The sequence below is a fragment of the Lampris incognitus genome, chromosome 6 (genome assembly GCF_029633865.1).
Source record: "Lampris incognitus isolate fLamInc1 chromosome 6, fLamInc1.hap2, whole genome shotgun sequence".
NCBI lineage: Eukaryota > Metazoa > Chordata > Actinopteri > Lampriformes > Lampridae > Lampris > Lampris incognitus.
Window position 1 is genome coordinate 22,049,603 of NC_079216.1, and position 21,926 is coordinate 22,071,528.

A 21,926-nucleotide genomic window follows, 5' to 3' on the forward strand; every position below is an offset into this window, starting at 1 on the left:
AGCCCACCTTGCTTGCCGAGAGTTGAGCCTCTTGGCCGTCCTCAAGTACTCAAGGTTCTTATGATCCGTCCAGATGAGAAAAGGCTGTTCGGCCCCCTCCACCAAGTGCCTCCACTCCTCCAATGCCACCTTGATGGCAAGCAGCTCACGGTTGCCAACATCATAGTTTCTCTCAGAGGCCTACAGCTTGCGGGAAAGAAAGGCACAGGGGTGTAGCTTATTGTCCTTAGCCGACCTCTGAGAGAGAACATCTCCCACCCCCACATCGGAGACATCCACCTCCACCACAAACTGCAGGTTGGGGTCAGGCAACGTGAGGACAGGAGCTGAGGTGAAGCTGGCCTTCAGTCTCTGGAAAGCGAGCTCAGTCCGGGAGTTCCACTGGAAGCTAAGCTTAGAAGAAGGGCAACAACAGAACTAAAATTCCTGATGAACTTTCTGTAAAAGTTAGCAAACCCCAGGAATCGTTGAACCTCCTTACGACTAGTGGGAGCGGGCCAATCCACAACAGCGCTAACCTTTTCTGGGTCCATCCTGACCTCCCCCTCAGACATGATGAACCCCAGGAAGGACACGGAGGGCACGTGAAACTCACACTTCTTAGCTTTGACAAAGAGTTGGTGGTGGATGAGGTGCAGGAGGACCCACCGGACGTGCTGAATATGAGTTTGCTCATCAGGGGAGAAGATTAAGATGTCGTCCAGGTAAACAAAAACAAACTCATTGAGCATATCCCGGAGGACGTCGTTCACCAGGGCCCGAAAGACAGCTGGGGCATTGGTAAGTCCAAACGGCATGACCAGGTACTTGTAATGACCACTGGAAGTGTTAAATGCTGTCTTCCATTCATCCCCCTCCCTTATTCTAACTAGGTGATAAGCATTCCTTAAGTCCAGTTTAGTGAAAACCTTAGCACCATTTAGTAGTTCATAAGTAGTGGAAATTAAAGGGAGGGGATACCTGTTGCGAACGGTGATCTCATTGAATCCTCTGTAGTCAATGCAAGGTCGCAGGGTTTTATCCTTGTCAACGAAGAAGAACCCAGTGCCAGCAGGAGAGGATGAAGGCCAAATAATCCCTGCAGCCAGGGATTCCTCAACATACTTTCTCATGGCCTGGGTTTCGGGAGCTGACAGGGAATACAGGCGACCCTTGGGTGGTGAAGTTCCGGGGAGCAGGTCAATGGCGCAGTCATAGGCCCGGTGCGGAGTCAAGGATATGGCACGGGCCATGCTAAAAATCTCCGTAAGGTCATGGTAGCAGACAAGAACCCGGGAAAGGTCGGGAAACTCTGGATCCAGGCTGGGGGAGTTCTGGGAGGTGTTAGGAGGTTGAAGCTCTGACAGGAAAGTTTGACAGAGTGAGAAACAGTTCTTTGCACAAGTCTTTCCCCATGAAATTACCTGCCCCGTTTTCCAGTCTATATGGGAGCTTTGGAGTGTGAGCCAGGGGTATCCCAGGATAAATGGGTGCTGAGGAGCTCGAAAGACATGAAAGCTGAATCTTTCGGTGTGAGTGTCGGGAAAAGACAGGTGTAGTGACTGAGTGCGATGGGTGACCTTACATAATAGCCTGCCGTCCAGGGCACTGGCGTCCAGGGGCTGGTTGAGGCAGAAGGTTTTGAGGCCCAGCTTCCTGGCTAGATCAAAGTCCATTAGGTTAGCATCTGAGCTGGAATCAACTAGGACTGGATGCTTAAGAGAGAACGCAGGGGAGATGAGAGACACTAGAGGTTGCAAACGAGAGGGATTAGAAACCGTCAAAGTACGGCTCACCAGTGCCCTCACCTTCACTAGCGAGCCCGGTCTTTTAACGGGCAGAAGGCGATGAAGTGGCCCAGTTGGCCACAATAGATGCAGCGACCCTCTGAAAGTCGTCGATGGCATTCCTCTGTGTTCAGGTGGGTTCGGCCAAGCTGCATAGGTTCCTCCGTGTCTGTGGGAGGCGCTGTGATAGAGTCAGCAGGAGGAGTGCGTCGCCAGGAAGAAAAAGAAGAGCTGCTGACCTGTTGCCTCCGCTGGAGCGGAGGGGAACTGCAGGGTCTGGTTCTGCCTCTCTCTCTCTCTCATACAGACGTTGGTCAATCTTTATAGCCAGGGCGATAAGGGAATCAAGCTCTGCAGGTAGGTCCTGGGGGCTAATTGGTCTTCGAGTGTCAGAAGGTCCATCAAGAAAAGCATCAAACAAGGCTGGCTGGTTCCAATCACTCTCTGCTGCTAGAGTGCGGAACTCTACGGCGTAATCAGATACCCTCTTCTTACCCTGTCGCAGTCTCACTAGGGCTCGGGTTGCCTCCCGTCCAGGGGCTGTCTGCTGGAGGATCTGGGTGAAGGTCTTGGAGAACAGCGACAGTGAATTGCAGACAGGTGATTTCCGACTCCACTCTGCCGTCGCCCAGACCTTCGCTCTCCCGGTCAGGTGACAAATAATATATGCAATCTTTGAGTGGTCAGAGGGGAAGGCAGCAGCCTGAAGCTCAAAATGCAAATCACACAGGGTTCGAAAAGCTCTGCAGTCACCTGTGTCTCCGGAGAAACGCTCTGGTCTGGAAAGGTGAAGAGGCAGGGACGGAGTGGCAGACGCTGGAGAAGCAGCATCGGACCCAGGACCAGGAGGTGCCGCCGGTGTCGATTCGCCAGAGCCCAGCAGGTTCTGTATCTTCCGCATTTGGTTAAAGAGATGGTTGAGCTGGGTTCCGAAAGCTGCCAAGAGGGACTCCTGACGATCTGTCAGCTCCTTCACTTCTTGGCGAAGAAGACTGATCTGTTCATCTTGACTCTGGATCTTGTGAACCTGTGCCCGGAGCACAGAGCGTACTGTTTCCGAGTCCGCTGAGTCCATGTTATGGCCAGTTCGTACTGTCAGTACTGAACCACAGGCTTGGACTCAAAACGCAGACTCAGTCTCAGTTCACAAAAATCAGTCCTTTTAATAAAAATGAGGTCGGTACACAGGTGATCAGATAGCAAGGCAACAGTGTCCAAATCGGCAGGCGAAAGGCGAGGTCAGGAAACTATAGGGCTCAAGAAACTTACACAAGGGGAAAAATGCTGGAACGCTGTCACAAGGAACAAGACGTACTGGCAAAGAAGGAAGGGAACACTAAGACTATACACTCTGGAGGAGGGGAGACAATGAGACACAGGTGCAACACATTAGGGCAGGTCAGTAATCACACAGGAGGGAGACACATGAGGGCAGGAAGTAAAGGACCCGAAACGAGACGAGGTGAATATCAAATTAAAACAGGAAATACAAGACAAAAAACCCTGGGAGAAACAAAAGATAACTTAACTATCCAGACGGGGCGTGACATTCAAGATCCAGAAGTTTATTTATCACATTCTTCATGTAGAAGTACAGTAAGCAGCGAAATGTTTTTTTTTGGCCAACTCCAAAAACTTCACCAAGAGAAATGGAATACCAATAATAAAATGAGAATAAAACAAAAATAAATTAAAATATAATAAACATTTTAAAAAAAAGTTTAAAATAATATCCAGTATAGGGTATAAAGTATATGTGTTCTCATTTTAGTTGAAACACATTTTCATTGTAGTAAAATTACATTAAAATAATTTCCCCAGTTACCTCAGCCAGGGAACAGTTCAGCTGTTACATTGTTCTTATTGCATTATTCGTACGTCATGTGTGTGGTCACAAGTGAAGACAGAGTTACATTCTGATTGAAGAATCCACAGTTATGGAGCAGATGGAGGATCACGGTTGACCGGGATTGTGCCTCTCTTTGAAAGGCAATTTGTTGGATTTACACGGTTCGGTTACAAAATGATGTCAAGTTATGTTTAAGCTTGACCAGCAGGTCTGTCTTCGGTTTGTGGGGATTTTTTTTCCACCAGTTAGGCAAGGGAGCCATTGAATAGGAAGATGTGGACCCAGGTCAGAGAGGGAAAGGTGCCAATGGAGGTGCGAGGGAAAGAACGAGGGTAGATTCTTGGGATCCCAAGACTGGTAAGTGACTTTTGTAACTGGTCAGTTTAAGTCCAATTTCAACTTTATTGTCATATGTGTCGTGTATCTACATTCTACAGGGTAACTGAATTATACAACGATCAAGGTGTATCTTGGGCTTCCTCTTTTATTTGCTAGACCGTAGTAACATTACAAAACGACTGCGTTAAGCAGGCACGAAAACACATGAGTGATCCTCTTGTTCTGTCTTCTTCCAAGGGCGCGCACCAGAGTGGCGCGCATGCATTTATACAACATACACAATCAATAGACATCGAGGGTCAGAGGTCAAACATAAAATACATATTACTGCAAATAAAAACATTTGCTTTCGTGTGTATCTCCATACACTACACCCCTCCCCTGAAATCTGAACCCAGTACATTTACAGTACAACAACATTTCATTTTTTTTACATCTTTTCAACATTACATTGTTATAACAACAACTGGGTTCTCATGGATTTAATCTATCAGGCGGCTTCACATGCCGCTGCGGTCTCTGGACACCCTCTGCAACTGAGGAGGGAGCAGTATCACTGGATCCTTGCTGCACAACCCTCTCAGTGGATTCTGGAACGTTTACAGGCATTGCTCCACATGCATGTGATACATTTGGAACAACCCTCAGATCATCATCAGATTCATCTGACACATTACAGTTCTCAATCTCAGTATTGATAATTTGATTGACATGTCTGTTGTACACCTTTCCATACACTTTCACAAGATATGTGACAGGACCAAGTGCCTTTACAATGCCCCCAGGCACCCATTTAACACCTTCCCCTCCCTGCTTGGACTGTTGACTGTCCTGTCTCTGTTGCATGGACTCTGCGAAATTAGGTTTGGTGAGAGACAACCTGGTTTCGAATTGACGTCTGAGAAACAATTCTGCAGGTGTTTTCCCTGTAGTATGACTGTGGCGTACTCCTATAACAGAATAGGAAATTGTGTATGCAGTGCTGCAACATCATATTGCTACTCTTTCCCTTTTCAAGAGCTGTTTTCAGGTTCTGCACCAAACGCTCTGCAGCCCCATTAGAAGCTGGGTGGTAAGGAGAACTCTTAATGTGTTTCTCCCCATTGTTTTTCAGGAATGTTTCAAACTCAGTACGTACAAATTGTGGTCCATTATCAGACACAAGTTCGTCTGGAAGACCCCAAGTGGCAAAGTATCCCCTCAAAACTTCTATGGACTTTTCAGATGTAGTGCTACTCATCAAAGCTACTTCTGGCCAACGTGAATAGCTATCAGTGACCACTAGGAAGTTGAACTTTCCCTTCTGAGCGTAATCTATGTGTATCCTCTGCCAAGGATGGTTAGGCCAGCTCCAATTGTGAACAGGAGCTGTGGCAAGTTGGTGTCTGGCAGGTTGGTGTCTGTTTAACTGGCATGTCTGGCAACTGTTTACCAGTGACTCTATGTCAGAAACAAGGCTTGGCCACCAAAAGTGACTATGGGCTAATGCCTTCATCTTTACCATTCCCTGGTGATTTTCATGCAATTCATGTAACATCTGTGGTCTTAACACCTCTGGTATGATTACCCGGAAACCCCACATCACACAGTCAGATTCAACAGTCAGTTCAGTGTTTCTTATGAAGTATGGCCTTAACTCATCTTCATTCAAGTGCTTTGGCCAACCATTCAATGTGAAGTGCTTCACTCTCTGTAGTACTGCATCAGTCTTTGTCTGTTTTGCAATCTCTTGTGAGGACACTGGCACTTTATCCAAGAATGAGACCCTAAATACAGAACTATAATCTGAGTCTGCCTCTTGAGTCTGTAGTTGTAACCGCGATAATGCATCCGCATTCGCATGTTGTAAGGATGGCTTATAACGTATGTCATACTGGTATGCTGCTAAATTTAATGACCACCTCTACAGCCTAGCTGCTGCCAATGTAGGCACTCCAGTCTTGGGCCCTAGTATCTTTAGGAGTGGTTTGTGGTCTGTAAGCAGAGTAAACTTTCGTCCATACAGATAATCATTAAACTTGGTCACCCCAAAGATGTTGCTAAGTGCTTCTTTCTCTATCTGAGAATAGTTGACTTCTGTGTTAGTGAGTGTCCTAGACAGGTAGGCTATAGGTTTCTCACTGTTGTCTGGAAACTGATGTGAAATCACGGCACCTATGCCGTAAGGCGAAGCATCACATGCCAAAATTACAGGCAGTTTAGGATCATAATGTGTGAGCACTGGCGTGGCTACAAGCTGTGCTTTAGTACACTCAAACGCCTCTTGACATTTTCTTGTCCAATCCCATTCTTTATATTTATGTAGGAGCTCAGTCACAGGCTTAATCTCGCTGGACAAGTTTGGAATAAATTTGCCATAGTAATTGAGCATGGCTAAGTACGACCTCAATTCTGTCACATTTTTCAGCACAGGAGCTTTGTCAATAGCCTCAGTTTTCTCTTTAATTGGGCGCACACCCTCAGCATCAATTACATGCCCGAGGTAGGCCACACAGTTCTGAAAGAAGGCACATTTCTCTTTGTTAAGCCTAAGCCCATGTTCTTCCAGTCTCTGTAACACTTGTTTAAGATTGCGCAGATGTGCAGTGGTATCTGTTCCTGTTATCAAAATATCGCCTAAGTAGCATACCACGCCATCAAGCCTTGTAATACTTCATCCATAGTGCGCTGGAAAATAGCGGGCACGCTAGCGACCCCATATGGCAAGCGGTTGCATACATAGAGACCTCTGTGTGTATCGGTGGTGAGAAACGGCTTACTTTTCTCATCCATGTCGAGCTGAGTGTAGGCCTGCGTAGAGTCAAGTTTAGTGAAATGCTTTCCACCTGCTAAAGTGGAGAATAAATCCTGCGGGTTTGGAAGTGGGTACTGATCTACACCAAGCCACTGATTTACCGTCACCTTATAATATCCGCAAATGCGCACTGATCCATCTTTTTTCGGAATGCACATGTTACACTTTTAAGAATGACGTGATGGCCGGTTCTTGTGTAGCACATGAATTTTTCTTTTTATTCCTGTTGGAACATAAACAAACACAACATCAGTCCTGGCGTCTGTGTCTTATTCGTGCGTCTGACGTCTCACTCTACTAGTGACAGGCGTCAGTCACCGATACCTTACACCTACAGCTAGTGACAGGCGTCTAGCAACACACATATTACATATTAAACAAAACAAAAACACTCAAAATACAGCCATGTGATCATGTCACAAACACCTTTGTAGCAACTTTGTACTTTGTATATTTATATCCAATGAACTTATTGTAATCTCTATTACCATATTAACTGTTTAGCCCTTTAACTTATTACTGTTTTTAAGTCTATTTATTATTCTCTTTAACCCAATGGTCACAAAACATAACAATGAACTTGAATACTGTAGCCGTGTGACGTAAAGGGGAACTCTTATTTTGTAACAGGAAACGATATACAGTTTTCCTGGCCAACAATTAGTCAGAGCCGCCGTGAAAGCGGCCTTTTACTGTTAGCAACTGTTATTAGCTTCCACTCGTTTACACATCAATTAAGAAGTTTACAACACACCTTAGCAAGGGCTAATTAGAAAACACCCTCATTGATAGTTGTTTCATTCGCTATTGTACATTTCTTTCACACAGTTTCATAGCTCGTTTCCAATTTCATAGATTAGACGGATCCGCCCGGGTAGCGAGAATAACCAAACCGCCTTTATCAAGTCCGTCTACATTCAAAGCTAGTTAGTTACTACACATCACACTCACAGTCTAAGACCTTAGCAGTTATTTTCTCGCTTTCATATATTGTTCTGTTTCTGATATCTGATTATCTTACCTGTTGGAACATAAACAAACACAACATCAGTCCTGGCGTCTGTAGTCTAGTCAGTTAAGGCAAAATGGCTGCAAAAAGTCATTCACATTTGAGCCTATGTTTTTCTGTTAATTTAGAGTCCAATAAAGAAAAAAATGCAAGGAGCCCAAAATTTTAGGTGGGGGAAGTCTCTGAAATGGCCACGCCCACTTTTTAGGCCTGTAGTATCTCGGCTCCTGAATGTCGCAGAGAGCTGATCATGGGCTCAAAAGAAGCAGAAGCACCACATTTATATAAGCATTATGAACAAACATATACCCCAAAACCTTTACTTTTTCAGATATTTTAAGAAAACTAATTTTTACTGGTCACGTTTCACGTGTCAGCTCCTGAAGGTTGTAAAAAGCTATATTTGACATGAATCTCATTCGCTGCCTATGTTATAAAGCATGAAGCACAATACACACACGAATCATGAGTTTAGAAAATATCTTAGTTGTCTTCAGCTCCATGTCATGAGAATAGCAGTATCATACACAAGATATCTTAACCCAGGCCAGGTTGCAGTGGGTGGATCCGATCAGCCCCTTTATGCCATCAAGAAAATGATACAGTGGGCCATGGGGGAAGAGTTTTCTCATTCATACTTCGCGTTCATGGGTGGGCTGCACCTTGAGAAGGTTTCTCTTGTCTGTGTTGGGCAGTTGATAAAAGGAACTGGCCTTGATACCATCTTAACCTCAGCTAATCTGAATATCACAGGTCTGACAACTGCTGTCTGCGATGTGAATTCCATAAAGAAGGCTAGATACTGTATTCAACTCCTGGCTGTGGTGCTGGCCAAGAAGAGAGATGAAGCATTTCAGGCAAAACGTCTAGAGGACAACAGTTTGACTTGGAGTAACTGGGTGGCCAATGAAAACAGCCCCATGTTTCACTACTGGAACAATGTTGTTGACACAATCAAGAAGGTTCTTATCTTCATAAGATCCTTTCGAGAGGCAAACTTCATCATGATGATCAGTGCACTTGAGCAGCTCATTCCTCTTTTCTTTGCACTTGATCATACACACTATGCCAGATGGGCATCAGTGTTTCTTCAGGATCTCAAAGAGCTCAAATGGAGACACCCATACTTGTTCAAGGAATTTCTTTCAGGCTCTTTCACAGTAAACACCAGAGACAACCCATTCTCAAAGATTGCATGTGATCAAAAGCAGGAACATAACATAAAGGTCATCAAGTCTGACACTGGATATGTCGATATCATCAATCGGGAAGATCAAGAGTTCTTCAGGAAACTCGAACTTGCGCTACCCGAAATCCAGCGCTACCTAGATGAGGTCGAAGGTCAAGATCCATCACACGGGCACAAAGAAATGCTGGATTCCTTCAAGGAAACATTTTCAAGCCACACACTCAAGGTGTACCAGGGTATCCTTACCAACCCGTTCGATGAAGCTCAGTTCATGAGGTTGAACTCATCCATTCCCTTCCCAGATGTCATAAGTAAAGACTCCAGTTTTGTCTTTACAGTCGGCAAAACTCAGCATGACCAGTTTGTGCAGGAGCGAATTGTATTAAGTAAGAAGGATGTCAATGCAACCATCTCACGAAATGCCCTGAAACTCCCAAGTTCATGTGCAAAAGTCCAACTCGCTAGCCCTGCAATCAAGCCACCCAAAGGAACCTTTGCAAAGCTGAAGGAGGCCTGCAGATCAAGAGAAGAAGAGACAAGGAAGTTATTTGGTGGTGAATTCACAGGTGAAACTAATTGATATAAAGTCAGTTATTCAAATATTTTAGATGTTACTTAAGTCTTACCAGATTTTTAATACAGTGATATTCATTGATTCAATTTCACATTCAAGTTAATTGATTTGACAGTAAGCCCAAGAGTTACACTTAGCTTAACTATTCATTTCAATTTCAGGTTTACCCGACGCCTTGTCAACAAAGGATGGAGATATTTATCATAGCCAAAAGTCTCAAATTCTTAAGGACATCGGTGTACAAGTTCAATCTACATCCTCAGAAGGACTTGTGATAGATTTGTCTGTGCAAGTACGAATCATGGCAAAGTCTCTCACCAAAGGCATGACATTCCAAGACTTTGTAATCAAAGTGTTGAACAGCATTGCCAGGATCGGTCATGAGAAGAAAGCCAATCGTATTGACATTGTGGCTGACCTCTACCAGAATATGAGTATCAAGACTGCGACTAGGAAGAACCGGGGATCAGCAGGTAGTTCACAGATGGCTTTCAGTGAGAATGACACCATGCCAGAATCTAAGCAATTCTTTGAAGCTTTTCTGTCTAATGTAGACAACAAAGTAGCCCTGAATCTAATGTTCGCCAGGATTGCTAAGGCACAAGCGTGGAACTGGGACAAGGAGTTCAGCATCACCTACGGCAGAAAGGTGCTTGCAAATTTCGGCGAAAGCTTCGAGATCCAGCTTTATGACAGCATAGATATGCTTGAGGAGGCTGACAACCGCATCGTTTGCCATGTGATGCACATGCTAAACAAGGGGATCAAGTCAGTTACAGTTAGAACAGTCGACTCCGATGTGGTAGTCATCCTACTAGGGTTCACTACACAGTTCCTATCAGTATGTAATGACTTGCAACTTATAGTTGACTTTGCAGTTCCTGGCAAACGCCAATTCTACTCAATCACAGAAGCACACAAGAAGCTTGGTGGAGATGTGGCCGATGCCATGCCTGTGTTCCATTCTTTTAGTGGCTGTGATTCTGTGAGCGCCTTCTTTGGCCACTCAAAGACTGCTCAATACAAAGCCTGGATAGACCACAGTAAGTCCACAGAACTCACTGCTGCTTTGAGAGGACTAAGTTGCTGCCCTAGTATCGAGACAGTTAAGGAAAGCATGGAAGTTATTGAGCCCTGGGTAATGAGCTGGTACAACAAGACTGGACTGTACAACTGTGTCAGTATAGATGAGCTCAGATTCCAGCTGTTCAAGCACTCAGTTAATGATGAGCTGAGAGACCTACCCCCAAGTCAGGATGCGCTTCTACAGCATCTGTTGAGAGCTACATTCCAGGCAGGATGGCTGTGGGGAAACAGCCTGCTACAACTCCCTTGTCCCCCTGTCATTGAATGGGGTTGGACTACCGAAGGAGAGGAACTCTTCGTCAAGTGGAGCACAGTTTCCACAAGAGATACGTTGTCTCAAGTAACAGGGGTGTGTAGTTGCAGATCTAATAAGTGTACCTCATGTTCTTGTGCTGGCAGAGGGATGAAATGTCTCATTTATTGCAAGTGCCTCAGCAAGTGTTTGAATCCAGTCTGATGGGATGTGTGAGGTTAAAATAAAGATTTTTTTGGACCTCACATGGTTTGCTTTGTTTCTTTGGTGGTTACTGGGTTCCTCCTCTTATAACAAAGAGTCAACTTGAATACTAGCACTCCATGAGTAGATGTAACACTTTTACTCAAACAAACTGTATAGCCTTCTTGCACAGATTTGGCTAAAGTTGATTGCATGCTGCTGATCAATTCAATGGAAAAAAGAACATGTTCATGAATAGCTCAAAACGTGAAGGTTTTAGGGCATACAGTATATTTGTTCAGAGCACTAATATAAATAGTTATTTCCACATCTTTTGAGCCCAATATCAACTCGGGGCAACCTCCGAGAGCTGAGCCTGAGATATAGTCCCAGGGCTAAAAAGTGGGCGTGGCCATGTATGTGACCAGTGAAAATTAGTTTTTTGTAAATACCTGAAAAAGTAAAGGTTTTGGGGTATATGTTTGTTCATAATGCTTATATAAATGTGGTGCTTCTGCTTCTTTTGAGCCCATGATCAGCTCTCTGCGACATTCAGGAGCCGAGATACTGATTTCCAGGCCTAAAAAGTGGGCGTGGCCATTTCAGAGACTTCCCCCACCTAAACTTTTGGGCTCCTTGCATTTTTTTCTTTATTGGACCCTAAATTAACAGAAAAACATTGGCTCAAATGTGAATGACTTTTTGCAGCCTTGACCCCATATTTGCCCTTAACTGACCAGACTACTGTGTCTTATTCGTGCGTCTGACGTCTCACTCTACTAGTGACAGGCGTCAGTCACCGATACCTTACACCTACAGCGCCCCCTGTTGACCATGTGTTCCAACCATTTAAGACAGAACCAGAAATACTAGAAAATAATAGAAATCACATGAACAACATTGAAGCAGTAATTTTAACATATTTTAAAGTCTTTCGCTTTTTTTATAAGGAGTTTTAATTTTAAATGGGGGGCAAGATATTTTAATCTTGTTCATGCCAATGTCTATGAAAACACTCAGTGCCACACACACTAGCGGCGCAGCCCATTCACTATGCTGCACATGAGCGATATTTCCCTCTTGTTCGAGTTCGATGAACTTTTTATCCACGGCTTCACGCAGTGCATAAAGCACTGGCCTCGCTTTGCAAAATTTTGGTATAGCATCCGGTGATACACGCAAGGATGCAGTGACGCCTTTTGCACAGCCTAGCTCTGCGCTGAAAACTGCTCTGTGCTCTGAGCACACTTGCTCCACTGGGTCAGATGCGGCAACGCGATTCACTTTTGACCAATCTAAGTTGAGCACTCGAATCCAATCACGCCCCACCAGCGCCGGTGCTTTACCACGGGCCACTAGCAACGGCAGCTGCTGCTTCCCACATTGCACATTCACTAGGATTTTACCCAACAAAGCTGACGGTTGGTCTGTGTATGTTCTCAATGTAACGTCACATGAATGCAATTTTGACCCTTTCAGTTTGGATTTGTACAGGCTGTCTGAGATAACTGACATTGCTGCCCCGGTATCTACCTCCATGTACATCCTAACACCACTGCATTTTACCATCACCTTGTAAGGTTTCACATACTCACACTCAGTCTTTACTGAATACAGTCTCATATCAGTTGTTCAGAATCAGTCCCTGAGTCCGGTTCGCGAGTTGCGTCTGCCTGGTCGACAAAGTTCACCTCCGGGCCGCCTTTGGTCCGAGGCGGGCGGGCAGACGAATGTCCAGCATACCGCCTCCCTTGGTCCCTACCGGCGTCGGTGCGCTTGTTCCGACAGGCTCGCTCCAGATGGCCGTTCTTTCCACATCCGCGACACCGGAAGTCTTTGAAGCGGCAGCTCCCCGGGCCGTGTCCTTTCCCGAGGCTGGCACCTGTAGCAGTCCTGGTGGCTGTCGCTGACCTCCCTCTGGTTCCGCGCAGTCCTGGGTTCTCGATGTCTCCGCACTCCGACATGATCTGCTCGCATATGCACAGATGACTGTCCGTTCTGCATGCATTCTAATCCAGAATTCGTGCATTCGAAATTGTTCGTTAATTCCGACATCTTTTGTCATGTTAATCCCTCGCCAATGGCGGCATTCAGTAACTTCCGGCGCAGCTCTTTGTTAGATGTCTCACACACGAGCTGATCTCGGAGCTGCTCCTCGAAGCTCGCGCCAAACTTGCATGTAGAAGCTAATCCTTTCAAGCTAGCAATGCAATCAGCAAAAGCCTCTCCAGACTGTTGTCGACGGCTTCTAAAAGCAAATTTTTCCGCCAATACGGTCTTCTTTGGCGTGTAAAAACCCCGCAACGTCTGTAGCAAGGTTGCAAAAGCAACTTCACTGAACTTTTTCGATGAGAAGATCAAGTCCTTTAGCAAGGCAACATTCTTCGGCCCAACCACGGACAAAAACACGGCTCTTCTCCTATCTTGCTCAGTTTTGTTAGCAGACAAGAATTGCATAAGCCTTTCTTCATAATTGTCGAAGGTTTCTGCCGTTTCGTTGAACTGCAGTCCTATATCTGTACTATACAGTGCCATCGCGTACGTTAGCTGCTAAGCTGCTAGCATCGTCCAAAAATTACCGGTCAAGACGGGAGCAACCCGTTGCACATAAAAATAAAGAGGAAAATCCCATCCTCGTCACCAAAACTTGTTGTGTATCTACAAGATAACTGAATTATACAACGATCAAGGTGTAGCTTGGTCTTCCTCTTTTATTTGCTAGACCGTAGTAACATTACAAAACGACTGCGTTAAGCAGGCACAAAAACACGAGTGACCCTCTTGCTCTGTCTTCTTCCAAGGGCGTGCACCAGAGTGGCGTGCGTACAGTTATACAACATACAAAACCAATTGACATCGAGGGTCAGAGGTCAAACATAAAATACATATTACTGCAAATAAAAACATTTGCTTTTGTGTGTATCTCCATACACTACAATATGTATTTAGCATACAATGAAATTCTTATGGTCTGGCTCTCTGCTTTAATGCCAGGGACAGAAGGAAACCCCCCCCCTAAAAAATGTACAAAATTACATACAGAATAAACAGTACACAATAGCACAACAATGTAAGGTGCATACGGGTGGGTCAACTGTTCAGCAACCTGACTGCCTGTGGAAAGAAACTATTACTGAGGTGGGTGGTGTGTGATTTGATGCTCTGGTAGCATTTTTTTTAGATGGAAGGAGTCAGAACAGAATATGAGCAGGGTGGCTGGTGTCCTTAATGATGTTTTGGGCTTTCCTTTAGCAGCAAGTGGTGTAACTATTATGAAGTTGTGGTAGTTCCATGTCAGTGATTTTTGCTGCTGTCTTTACAGTCCTTTGCAGCAGTCTGCAGTCCTGAGCAGTCAGGTTACCTAACCACACTGTGATACAGCCTGTCAACACACTCTCCATGGTACCGAGATACACGTTCACGAGTGTTTTGGCACTCATAACAAAACTCTCGAGACACCTCAGAAAATACAGTCTCTGCTGTGTCTTCATCAGGATGCATTTTGGTGTTGAGAGACCATGTGAGGGTGTCTGTGATGTATAAACCAAGAAATCTAAAACTGTCCACAATTTCAACAGATGAGCTATTGATGGAAATAGGAATGTGATTTCCTCTGATCTTTCTACAGTCAACAATGATTTCTTTTGTCTTATTGACATTTAGAGAGGGGTTGTTATCAGGGCACCATATGTTAAAATCTTCCACTTCCCTCCTATAGGCCCTCTCATCACTGTCGTTTATTAGTCCAATCACTGTGGTGTTATCCATGAATTAAATGATGCTGTTGTTGCCATATTTGGCAACACAGTCGTTTGTAAACAGACTGTACGGCAGGGGACTAAGACAGCAGCCCTGAGGTACGCCTGTTCTAAGAGCTAATGTGTAAATGAGTATGTTTTACCTATTCTCACAGTCTGGGGCCTGCCTGTCAGAAAATCAAATAGCCAGTTGCAGATAGAGTTGTCCAGACCGAGACATCTGAGTTTCAACACCATTTTGGATGGTACGATTGTATTAGAAGCAGAGCTGTGATCAATAAACAACATTCTGACATATAGTTATCTTTCTTTTCAGTGTGTTCTAGAGCAGATGCAAAGCAAGGGAAATAGTGCCATCTACAAATCTACTGGAACAGCAGGCAAAGCGTGATGGGTCAACGGTAGCAGGAATGTTACATTTATATATGATATTACCAATCTTTCCAGACACTTCATAATAAAAGAGGTCAAAGCAACAGATCAATAATCATTAAGGCAAGATACAGGTGTTTTCTTAGGTACAGGCACCATGGTGGTTTTCTTAAAACACGGTGGAACCACACACAATGACAGGAACATGTTAAGATGTCAGTAAAAACCTGAGATAACTGAATTTAACATGCCCTGAGGACACGGGAAGGGACGCCATCTGGGCCAGCAGCTTTATGAGCCATAACCCGTTAAAAGTTTTACTCACATCAGCCTCTGTCACCTGTAGTTGGACTTCATCAGGTGGGCACTGTGCCGCTGTCACTGGGTCCAAACTGTGAGCTTCAAAGTGGGCATAAAAGTTGTTAAGCTCATCCAGGAGAGAGGCAGAGGTGTTGATAGCCACACTTAGTTTAGATTTATAGACCATAATCACCTGCAGCCTCCTTCACATGTGTTATCAGTTATTCACAAGTAATCTTTGTGTAAGATAGCCTGTGTGTGTGTGTGTGTGTGTGTGTGTGTGTGTGTGTGTGTGTGTGTGTGTGTGTGTGTGTGTGTGTGTGTATGTGTGTGTACATGTTTAGCTATCCTTGTGAGGACCAAATGTCCGCACAAGGATAGCAAAAACTGACAGGCAAACCTTGTGCGGACCTCTGAAAAGGGTCTATTTTAGGGTTAGGAGTTGGTTTTAGGGGTACGGTTAGAATTAGGGTTAGGTTAAGGTTACGGTAAGGGTTAGGGTTAGGCATGTAGTTTGCATGGCTAACGTTAAGGTTAAGGGCTAAGAAATTAATGTAGTCAATGAGGGGTCCACACAAGGATAGTGAAACACGACTGTGTGTGTGTGTGTGTGTGTGTGTGTGTGTGTGTGTAGTAGGAGGGTTATGCCAACATGTATTTCTATTATATTTAAATTGATATGAATGGCTTGCTATGGAGCCAATGGTTTCAGAGTCTGGGATGGTAAATTAAAAAGCCACAGGTCTAACTGACCATTGGTAAAGTGACCTGAAAGTCAACTCCAGCAATGTGATAACTACATACCATTAAACAAGGGTATGTAGTGGAAATAAATCTCACATTAAACTATCTTTTATACTCAACACGCAGTCCTTGAATGGTAGGCTGCTGTAGAAATAACCCTGTCTCCCACCCAAACAGACAAAAAAATGTATTAATTCGTTTTTTATCCAACTACAGTAATACTTTTATAGAATTTGAAAAGATCAAATAAAAGAATAACGTTTTACAGGTTTGCTTTAAAGCCTGTCGGTGGTGAAGTGGCGCAGAGGATGCCCACCGCCCGGTGCCACTGGGCTTACTGGGGGGGGGGTTCCTTGTGGCCCACTGGCTTTGCCATTATCATTCAACTGATTACTCTGTGTTGGAGATTATCATGAAAGTCTTTTTTCCTTACTCATTGAATTATACACTTAATTTAGAAAAAAAACAGTTACATCCCTAAAAAGCTCATCGATGTTTTTCTCTCAACATGTGGAGCACAGCAGGGCTGTAGTTACCCGTCAGATTAATTTCCATTGTGCGTTGTTGGAGAGCACTGATTCTGGTAGGGCTTGAGCAATCGAAACCCAGATATCAGTTACATCAGAGAAATCATTTCGGGTGCACAGAGCTCCTTAAAATGTACATTGAAACTCAGGACATCATGACCCAACAACTCAGAGAAAAGCCATTTATACTCAGATAACCAAGTCATGTGTGCTGCAGCCCTGCTTTTGTTGGTGCCTGAATACACGATACTGTAAAGGCAGTGTTGTTGTAATGTGTATTACTAATATTCACATATATGTTTCCTTGAATTATTTGTTTATTTCTTTAATGAAGGATTTGAAGGCCGATGCCACTAATATCTGCTTATTATTACAGTTCAGCTGTACGTATTGAAAATCTACCTGACGGCTGTATGCCACAATGGAGACTGTTAATCACTACTTAAAGTGCAACCATTTGCAACCATTCCCCAACCCTCTGTGAACAGTACACATGGCCACTGTAACTCTAGTTAATGGTCACGGCAATTTGCATATGAAACTGGTGGTTGCTTTGCGTGGTTTGGGAACAGCTTCTGTCCCTGAGCCATAACCACAATAAATGCTGCTGGGTCTTGATTCCTGGCTTTTTGTGTAATATGTTGGTGTCCAGTAGAATGTAGAAATGAATGTGTGTGTGTTTGATGTTTTTTATGTTTTTTATTCTTTTCATATTGACCTTTGCACTGATAAGAACTACGCTTTCAAATTTTGTTGAATTTGTACAATGACAAATAAAGTTCTATTCAATTTTATTCTACAAACCCCAATTCCAATGAAGCTGGGACGTTGTGTAAAACGTAAATAAAAACAGAATAACAATGATTTGCAAATCCTTTTCGACCTATATTCAATTGAATACATTACAAAGACAAGATATTTAATGTTCAAACTGATAAAATGTATTGGGTTTTTTTGCAAATATTCACTCATTTTGAATTTGATGCCTGCAACACGTTCCAAAAAAGCTGGGACAGGGGCATGTTCACCACTGTGTTACATCACCTTTCCTTTTAACAACACTCAATAAGCGTTTGGGAACTGAGGACACTAATTGTTGAAGCTTTGTAGGTGGAATTCTTTCCCATTCTTGCTTGATGTACGACTTCAGTTGCTCAACAGTCCGGGTCTCCGTTGTCGTATTTTGCGTTTCATAATGCGCCACACATTTTCAATGGGAGACAGGTCTGGACTGCAGGCAGGCCAGTCTAGTACCCACACTCTTTTACTACGAAGCCACGCTATTGTAACACGTGCAGAATGTGGCTTGGCATTGTCTTGCTGAAATAAGCAGGGACGTCCCTGAAAAAGATGTGGCTTGGATGGCAGCATATGTTGCTCCAAAACCTGTATGTACCTTTCAGCATTAATGGTGCCTTCACAGATGTGCAAGCTACCCATGATGCCATGGGCACTAACACACCCCCATACCATCACAGATGCTGGCTTTTGAACTTTGCGCTGAGAACAATCTGGATGGTCCTTTTCCTCTTTAGCCCGGAGGACACGATGTCCGTGATTTCCAAAAACAATTTGAAATGTGGACTCGTCAGACCACAGCACACTTTTCCACTTTGCGTCAGTCCATCTCAGATGAGCTCGGGCCCAGAGAAGCCGGCGGCGTTTCTGGGTGTTGTTGATATATGGCTTTCGCTTTGCATGGTAGAGTTTTAACTTGCACTTGTAGATATAGAGACGAACTGTTTTAACTGACAATTGTTTTCACAAGTGTTCCTGAGCCCACGTGGTAATGTCCTTTACAGAATGATGTCAGTTTTTAATGCAGTGCCACCTGAGGGATCGAAGGGTACGGGCATTCAATGTTGGTTTTTGGCCTTGCCGCTTACGTGCAGAGATTTCTCCGGATTCTCTGAATCTTTTGATGATATTATGGACTGTAGATGATGAAAATCCCTAAATTCCTTGCAGTTGTACGTTGAGAAACGTTGTTCTTAAACTGTTGGACTATTTGCTCATGCAGTTGTTCACAAAGTGGTGAACCTCGCCCCATCCTTGCTTGTGAACGACTGAGCCTTTCGGGGATGCTCCTTTTATACCCAATCATGACACTCACCTGTTTCCAATTAACCTGTTCACCTGTGGAATGTTCCAAACAGGTGTTTTTTGAGCATTCCTCAACTTTCCCAGTCTTTTGTTTCCCCTGTCCCAGCTTCTTTGGAACATGTTGCAGGCATCATATTCAAAATGAGTGAATATTTGCAAAAAACAATAAAGTTTATCAGTTTGAACATTATATAGCTTGTCTTTGTAGTGTATTCAATTGAATATAGGTTGAAAAGGATTTGCAAATTATTGTATTCTGTTTTTATTCACGTTTTACACAACATCCCAACTCATTGGAATAGGGGTTTGTATTATGCTACAGTATTTTTTATAAGGGTGGAGATACCTGCAGTCAGCTGAGACTGAAGAGGTCACGTAGATGAGTGATGAAACGCGTCTGTCAATAAACGTTGTGTCCAGATGAACTGGTTCAACTTTCTGGGGTTTTCTTACCTGGATTATTGAGCATGCACCAAGACACACTTAAAGTGTTTAGACTCCATTACAGTAGACTTCTTGTTTTCTCATCATGGTATTAAAGCTATAATCAAGAATATCCAATTTAACAGCAACTCTACTCCACTTTTTAACACCGCCCCCCCTCACACACACACATATCAACAAAAAAGCAAGTAGCGATCAGAAGCTGAGTTTTAGTAACAGCTAATTTTCAGTGTAGTTCAGATTTTCAGATTAGTCGTGCTGTCCATTAGACACTATTGAATATCTAAAAGTAAAACCAGAAGCTTCATGTAGTCAGTGGATCAACCCAGCTACCCTTATAACCCAGTCACTCTCATCTACATTTGGTTGGATTTGGCCATCAGCTTAAACAAAACCAAGTCTGGATCAAGGTTAATATGTCTTTTAATTATCAAACATTCCCCCATAATGTTTGACCCATAATACCACATCCTTTCAAAATATTTCTCAGTAATGCAGCTGTAGCCTGTGCCCTCAAACACAGTATATCACAATGTCTCCTTTAAGACGCCGTCTGCACCCCTGTGACTTCATTCTCAAAGAACTCATTCATGCTGAGATGTTCACCGCAGGCATTAAAGCTTTTCAGCAAGGTGACAAAACTGTTTGGAAGCTGCAGTCCTTGAACTCTGCTGTTCCTGACGGGCAGAAAAGCAAAGTTATTATTAAGTTATGAAGTTATTATTAAATGTCCTTTATTAATCCCCTATGGAAAATTCAGTTGCTGAAAATTAACTCATCCCTGTGATCTGTGTAGCTAGGAGCAGCGGGCTGCCGCCTTCATGCTGCGCCTGGGGACCAACTCCAGCTCTTTTCCCATTACCTGGGTCAGGGGCACAGACAGGAGTATTAACCCTAACATGCATGTTTCTTTTGATGGTGGGGAAAACCGGAGCACTCGGAGAAAACCCACCGCAGACACGGGGGAGAACATGCAAACTCTACACAGAGGACGACCTGGTATCAATCAATCAATCAATCAAGACCCCCCCCTAAGGTTGGACAACCCTGGGGTTTGAACCCAGGACCTTCTTGCTTTGAGGTGACAACGCTAACCACTGGGCCACCGTGCCGCCCAGACACATTTTCCCACCACAGGAATCAGTTAGGTGTCACTTTGCAAGACCTTATTTGATAAATGATTTAGCCTAAACCCACAATATGGTTTGCTGGCACCGAAGAAAAAAAAAATGTTATGAAGTAGAGCTGATACCTTTCTCAACTGTGAATGTGACAAGGTCTTTCCACTAACGTCTCTCTCCTCTGCTGTTATACCGAGGTGCTGCACGCCAGCAGGCTCCCAGCCATTGATAGACAGTAGAGCTCCTCACCACAATGTGAGAATATACTCTCTATAGTCCATTTTTCATGAGAGGAGCCAAAGTGCAATAAAGAGTGTGTGGAGAATGGAGATTAATGTGTGGAATTGATAGAAATATGAGGTGACAGTGATTTAGTATTAGCTTCTGTATGTGATGATGTCTGTTTGCCTATGAGTACGAGCTCTCACTTGTACTAACTGCAAGTCATGATAGTAGCTGGGCATGTGTTTTTTATATAATAATGTTTTTTTCTACAGTAGTAAGATAAGCTAGCAGGCCAAACATGCGGAGTCTGACTAAATGCTCAGTCAAACAAATTATGGGATGTCTACTGCTATGTACATTTTAACTGAAACTTAACTCTGGTGTATTTACACCGGGGTTACATAACTACTATGTCCCACGTCTACCTTTGTCTATCACTCTATGTGGCAGAGACCACTCAGTCCCCCTTTCCTTAAAAGAGAGCATTTGAAGAACACAAAGGAAATGGAGGCTCGGGGTAGCTGAACCCTCATGTTGCACTGGACCAGTCGTCTGTGAATATACTGTATACAGACTGCGGCGTATTGGATCGAGCACTCGGTGCTCGATTGTGTTGGACTGTCACCACTACTGAGTTCTGTAATACACTGGTCTAGCCTGTAGTGTGTGATGTCTCCGTCAGTAAAGATCAGACTTGTGCCGCATCCTCGTCTCCGTGTACTTATATATAATAGTGATTAGTAACCCACGAATAGTAACACTACACTAGTGTACATAAGAGAAGTCACAACATGGTGTCAGAAGACGGAGTTACGGTATAATTCGAGGGCGGTACTTCAACGAGTTCGCTGGTAGCTGAGGCAGCTAGCTAACAAGTGCTAGCCTGCGCACAAATATGGAACAGTTCAAGCCGCCACCACCGCTGATACTTACCGGGAATGTCGCAGAAAACTGGAGAAGATGGGAACAGCGTTTCCAGCTGTACATGACCGCTTCAGGTGCGTTGGATAAGGAAGAGACGGTTAAAATAGCCATTCTGCTTCACACCATCGGCGAGGAGGCGCTAGAAGTGTATAAAACACTCACCATCATCCCAGAAGGAGACGACGAATCGACGGAGGACGTTCTGAAAGCCTTCAAGGACTTCTGCAGCCCTCGGAAAAACGTCGTGTTCGAACGCCATCAATTCTGGTCGCACACGATGTCAGCAGGAATATCGGTGGACAGATTCATCACAGAGCTGCGCCAGAAGAGCAAAGACTGTGAGTTTGGCAGACATGAAGATGACAT